Source organism: Microcaecilia unicolor, chromosome 3 (assembly GCF_901765095.1).
Source record: "Microcaecilia unicolor chromosome 3, aMicUni1.1, whole genome shotgun sequence".
In the NCBI taxonomy this organism is placed as follows: Eukaryota; Metazoa; Chordata; class Amphibia; order Gymnophiona; family Siphonopidae; genus Microcaecilia; species Microcaecilia unicolor.
Genome location: NC_044033.1, coordinates 148,642,935 through 148,649,922, shown reverse-complemented (window position 1 = coordinate 148,649,922; position 6,988 = coordinate 148,642,935).

The window sequence follows — 6,988 nt, the reverse complement described above, 5'->3', positions numbered from 1 at the left end:
AATAGGGGTCTCACTTAGTCTTCAATTCCTATGCTCAGAAAAGAAATGGGGGAGGGGGGGAGGTCACAGATGTAAATTTTCTACAGCAATATTTAGCCTGGTGAGAAAATAAATTTAAGGCATTTATTATTAAAAGTTGCCAGAGGTGCTTTGAAGGGTAGAACATAAATAAAGCTGTTACTTAAATTATTATCCAAACTTAAATTTTAAGTTTGATCATGTTACTCTGCTCAGTATGCAGAAACAGTGGATTCCAATTCACTATCATATACATGGTAAAATTATGTATCATACCTGATAATTTTCTTTCCATTAATCATAGCTGATCAATCCATAGACTGGTGGGTTGTGTCCATCTACCAGCAGGTGGAGATAGAGAGCAAAGCTTTGCCTCCCTATATGTGGTCATGTGCTGCCGGAAACTCCTCAGTATGTCGATATCAAAGCTCCATCCGCAGGACTCAGCACTTAGAGAATTACACCCACAAAGGGACACTCTGCCCAGCTCACCACTGCCGAAACGGGGGAGGGGAATCCGTCCAGCTCATCCCCGCGGAGCGGGGGAGGGACACCACCCTGCCGATGCGGGGGGATCTGGCTTATCCTGCAACCGCAACCACGGGAGGAGCTCAGTGACCCTAACACCGCCGCAGCGGGAGGGGTACAAAGCTGCCCTACAGCCGCACGAAGCGGGAGGGAGCGCCGGCAGAATTTATGTCTCAATCCAGCCCCATAAAACGGAGGGGAGAGGAATGCAGCAGCTCACTGTAACACAAACTCGTCTCAACTCTTGAAGAATCCAATTGAAAAAACTTGAACACGAAGTCCTCCTGAACAGGAACTGAAGACTAAACTTGAACCTGAAATGCAACCAGAATATAAACAGTACAGATCTCTGGGAGGGGCTATGGATTGATCAGCTATGATTAATGGAAAGAAAATTATCAGGTATGATACATAATTTTACCTTCCATATCATCATGCTGATCAATCCATAGACTGGTGGGATGTACCGAAGCAGTACTCACCCAGGGCGGGACATTGAAATCCCTGACCGCAACACTGAAGCTCCAAACCGGGCCTCCGCCCGAGCAGCCACAGTCAAGCGGTAATGCTTGGAGAAGGTATGGACCGATGCCCAAGCTGCCGCCTTGCATATCTCTTCCAAGGAGACGGACCCGGCCTCTGCCATCGAGGCCGCCTGAACTCTAGTCGAGTGAGCCTTCAGCTGAATAGGCGGCACCTTCCCCGCGGTCACATAAGCCGCTGCAATGGCTTCCTTGACCCATCTTGCCACTGTAGGCTTAGCAGCCTGCAGACCCTTACGAGGACCTGCAAACAGGACAAACAGATGATCCGATTTCCGGAAATCATTGGTCACTTCCAAGTATCTGATGATGACTCGTCTCACATCCAGATATTTGAGAGCAGAGTATTCCTCTGGGTAGTCCTCCCTACGAAAGGAAGGGAGACAGAGCTGCTGATTCACATGGAAGCGAGAAACAATCTTGGGCAGGAAGGAAGGCACTGTGCGAATAGTCACTCCTGCCTCAGTGAACTGCAGAAAAGGCTCTCGACATGATAGTGCCTGGAGCTCGGAAACTCTTCTGGCTGAAGTGATAGCCACCAAAAAGACTGCTTTCAACGTCAGGTCTTTCAGAGATGCCCTCGACAAGGGTTCAAAAGGCGGCTTCTGCAAGGCTCTTAGCACCAGGTTGAGATTCCACGCAGGCACCACTGAGTGCAGAGGAGGGCGCAGGTGATTAACTCCCTTGAGAAAACGTATCACATCTGGCTGCGAAGCCAGGGAAGCACCCTTCAGGCGGCCCCTGAAGCAAGCCAAAGCCGCCACCTGGACTTTAAGGGAACTGAGCGACAGGCCCTTCTCCAGACCTTCTTGCAGGAACGCCAGCACTGAAGAAATTGGAGCAGTGAAGGGAGAAAGTGAGCCTGCTTCACACCACGCTGCAAAGGTATGCCAAACCCTGGCGTAAGCAGTAGAAGTAGAGCGCTTCCTCGCTCTCAGCATAGTGGCGATGACCTTGTCTGAGAAGCCCTTCTTCCTCAGACGCTGCCGCTCAATAGCCAGGCCGTAAGACCAAAGGGGGAGGGATCCTCCATCACCACGGGACCCTGATGCAACAGGCCCTGCTCCACTGGCAGCCGCAGAGGGTCGTCCACTGATAGCCTTATCAAGTCCGCATACCAGGGACGTCTGGGCCAGTCCGGACCCACCAGGATTATTCGGCCTGGATGCTTTGCCACCCGGTCTTGTACCCTGCCCAACATGGGCCAGGGCGGGAACACATAGAGAAGCTCCTGTGTCGGCCACTGTTGGAGAAGAGCATCTACTCCCAGAGATCGAGGGTCCCGTCCTCTGCTGAAAAAGCGCGGCACTTGGCAATTGGCCGATGACGCCATCAGATCTAGGCTCGGCTGGCCCCAGCGCTTCGTGATGTCCAAGAACGCCTGAGCCGATAACTGCCACTCTCCGGGATCCAAGGTATGGCGACTGAGAAAGTCCGCCTTGACATTCATGACTCCGGCAATGTGGGCCGCTGACAGCTGTTCCAGGTTCGCTTCCGCCCACTGGCATAGATTCATGGCTTCCTTGGTACCTCCCTGGCGGTTGACATAGGCCACAGCCGTGGCATTGTCCGACAGGACCCGTACTGGCTTCAACGCCAGTACCGGGAGGAACTCCAAAAGCGCCAACCGAATGGCTCTGAGTTCCAGGAGGTTGATAGACCACTTTGCCTCTGCAGGAGACCAGAGCCCCTGCGCTGTCCTTCCCAAGCAGTGGGCTCCCCAGCCTGTCAAAGAGGCGTCCGTCGTGACGACAATCCACTCCGGGGTCACAAGAGGCATCCCTGCAGACAACTTGTCTGTCTTCAGCCACCAGCTCAGCGCCTTGCGCACTGCTGGGTCCAAGGGAAGGTGCACAGCATAATCCTCCGACACCAGCGCTGCAGCAGAGAGAGTTGTAGTGGTCTCATATGAGCCCTGGCCCAGGGCACTACTTCCATCGTGGCCGTCATAGAGCCCAACAGCTGCACATAGTCCCAAGCCCGAAGAGGAGAGGCTTACTAGGAACTGGTCCACTGAGCCTGAAGTTTGACAATTCCGATTGTCCGGCAGGAACACTCTGCCCACTTGGGTGTCGAATCGAACTCCCAGATACTCCAGGGACTGAGTCGGGCGCAGCTGGCTTTTCTCCCAGTTGATGATCACCCCAGGGAGCTCAAAGAGCAATCACCCGGTCCACAGCTTTGCCGCACTCTGCATAAGAGGGGGCTCGGATCAACCAGTCGTCCAGATAAGGATGGACTTGTACTCCTTCCTTTCGCAGGAAGGCCGCGATGACCACCCATTACTTTGGAGAAGGTCCGCGGAGCAGTAGCCAACCCGAACGGGAGGGCTCTGAACTGGAAGTGTCGGCCCAGGACTGCAAAACGCAGAGAAAGCGTTGATGAGGAGGCCAGATGGGAATATGCAAGTACGCTTCCTTGATGTCCAAGGATGCCAGGAACTCCCCTGCCTTCACTGCCGCTATAACAGAGCGGAGAGTCTCCATGCGAAAGTGCTGAACTTTCAAGGCCCGATTGACCACTTTGAGGTCGAGGATAGGCCGTACAGAACCTCCTTTCTTTGGTACCACAAAGTAAATGGAGTAACGTCCCTTGCCAAGCTGATTTTCTGGCACCGGAACGACCGCACCCAGGCGGATCAGATTGTCCAAGGTCTGCTGCACTGCCACAGCTTTGACCGGAGACTTGCAGGGAGAGAGTACAAACCCGTCTCTTAAGGGTCGGCAGAACTCTAGCTTGTAGCCGTCTCTGATGACTTCCAGCACCCAAGCGTCTGAAGTTACCCTGGTCCACTCGCCCAGAAACGAGGACAGGCGTCCTCCAATCTGCACTGGGCCATGGACCAGGACCCCGTCATTGGGTACGAGACCCTGGGGGAGGACCGGAGGGCGCACTTCCGGGACGGCGGTCTCTGCGAAAGGAATGCTGCTTGGGGGAGAAGTTCCTCTTGAAGGAAGAGGGGGCAGAGGAGCCAGACTTTGCCCAGGGCGGTACCGACGGGCTTCCTGAAACCGTCCTCTGGAGATACCGGGGCGAGCACTGGCCCGAAGCCCTGACCTCTGGTAACCTCTTGCCCTTAGACGTGCCGAGATCGGTCACAATTTTGTCCAGCTCGACCCCAAAGAGCAGCTTGCCTTTAAAAGGCAACTTAGCCAGGCGGGACTTAGAGGCGTGGTCCACAGACCAATGTTTCAGCCAAAGCCACCGCCGCACAGAGACTGTCTGAGCCATACCTTTAGCCGAGGCTCTCAAGACATCATACAGTAAGTCTGCCAAATAAGCCAAGCCCGATTCCAGGGCCGGCCAATCAGCCCTCAAGGAAGGATCCGAGGGGGAAGCCCACTGCACAATCGTCAGGCACGCCCTGGCCACATAGGAGCCGCAAACTGAGGCCTGCAAACTTAAGGCAGCCGCCTCGAAGGACGACCTTAAGGCCGCCTCCAATCTTCTGTCTTGGGCGTCCTTTAGGGCCGTGCCACCTTCCACCGGCAACGCTGTTTTCTTAGTCACCGCAGTGATTAAGAATCCACGGTAGGCCAAAGAAAGGCCTCCCGTTCACTTCAGGCAAAGGATAGAGGCGGGACATAGCCCTAGCCACTTTGAGGCTCGCTTCCCGGGACATCCCATTGAGCCGAAATTAAGGTGTGCATGGCATCATGCACGTGGAAGGTTCTAGGCGGGCGCTTCGTCCCCAGCATAATGGCGGAGCCAACAGGGGCTGAGGGAGAGACGTCCACCGGAGAGGAAATCTTCAAAATGCTCATGGCCTGCACTAACAGGTTGGGCAAATCCTCTGAGCGAAATATCCGCGCTGCAGAGGAGTCATCCGCTCCATCCAAGCGGGAATCCGTGTCCTCCAAGGAATCCCCAAAGGACCGTTGGGAGAACTCAGTAACGCTGCCCTCATCTACATCAGAGGAAACAGAGTCCTATAAGGCCTGGGAATCCACCCGAGGGCGTTTACTTCCGGGGGCCTCAACCCCTTTATCGGACAAGGGAGAAGGGGCAGCGTTTTGCATAAGGAAAGCCTGATGCAGCAGCAAAATAAACTCGGGGGAGAAACCCCCCAGACTGTGCATTTCAGCAGCCTGGGCCACAGCCCTAGACACACCCTCAACCGGCGCTCGCAAGAGCGGGGGAGAAACATGCTGTGCATCCAAGATGGCGTCCGGCGCGACACTCCGCGAAGGAGCCGCGCGGGAAGAACGGCGCTTAACTTTAGCCGCTTTTTTTGCCGTCGCCCAAATCAAGGGCGGCCATGGCATTAACTTCTCCCAGCTCAAGGGCGGCCCAAGAAGAAGCCGTCCGAGCAGAGTGGCCGGCCAAGATGGCGGAGGCGAGCAGCGGGGGATGGGCGTTTACGGCGGGAAAAACCGCCGCACCGGAGGAAGACCCGGGACACTGACCGGCCTCCGAACTGACACCCAACAAGGGCGAATCAGACTTTAAGACCCCCGCATCTCCGCTAGAAGCGCACACGCGGTCCAGGGAGCGATTCTTTGCGCCCTCGCCCTCCGACGCCATAGGCCACGTGGAGATCGATCGGGGAACCCCCTGCCCGCTATAAAAAGGTAAAAATTACCTGCTTCTCGCTCCGAGCTGTAACGACCTGGTGTCCCAGTGAGTAGCTGCAATAAACGTTTAAATAAACGTCGAAATAAACGCCTTTAAGGACGTCCAAAAAAAATTTTTTTTTTTTAACGGAGGCCAGCGGGAGGGGGGAGAAAAGGAGGGACCTGGCGCCACCAGGTTTGCACTTGCTCAAGAAGAGCCCTCAACCCCAGGTACTCAACAAAACCTAAAAATTAGGCTTGGAGACCTAGCCAGAGCTGCTGCTGTGTGTGACGACCACCTGCTGAGATAGAGAACATACTGAGGAGTTTCCGGCAGCACATGACCACATATAGGGAGGCAAAAGCTTTGCTCTCTATCTCCACCTGCTGGTAGATGGACACAACCCACCAGTCTATGGATTGATCAGCATGATGATATGGAAAAGAACATAAGTGTTGCCATACTGGGACAGACCGAAGGTCCTTCAAAGCCCAGCATCTGTTTCCAACAGTGGCCAATCCAGGTTACAAGTACCTGGCAAGATCCCAAAATAGCACAATACACTTTATGCTGCTTAATCCTATAAGGTTTAAATTACTGTGCATGGACTTACAATGCATTTCAGAATGATAGCTCACCCTATTTTATTTCTCTTATTGTTCCTTTAATGTCTCCTAGACCTATTCAATCAATGACCACTGACTTGGTTTTTCAACCCCAGCCAAGAAATATTGAAAGCACAATACATTCAAAATTCTTTTGTTCAGCACCTGCATTATGGAACTCGCTGCATCTAGATGTTCAAGCTGAATTGACTTTTAAATCGTTTAAGGTTCTTTAAAAAAACACATTGCTTTCCTTTGGTATTTGGCAAACCGAGGCTGGAGCTCTGTGAATACCGACATATTTTGCCTATGTTTCAATTTACTCCCTTTTAACTACTTTTAATTAATTTTACTCTATTCCTTAAAGTAAAATGTGAATGTTGTGTGAGTGTTTGGAATTTCCTATAGTTTGATGAAGTTCTTTTTATTTTCTGAAGATTTTATTTGCAATCTTGTCAGGCAGTTGAAGGCTGTATATCAAATTTCAAACAAATATAATTGCTTTCAAAAGTGTTTCTCTGGAAACTTTGCTTTGTGTATATTATATTCTTAATCCAGAGGTTCTTAACCAGTGATGCCAGCAACCCCAAGGGGTATGGGAAGAGGCCAAATAGGGTGCAAAGGACTTTGAAATCTGAAATATATTGAAACTATCTAGACAAAGTGAAGGTAGTTTTTAAGAACAGTTTTCAAAGGAATCTACCCAGAACAGAAGCAGACTGAATGCATGTTGCGCTTTCA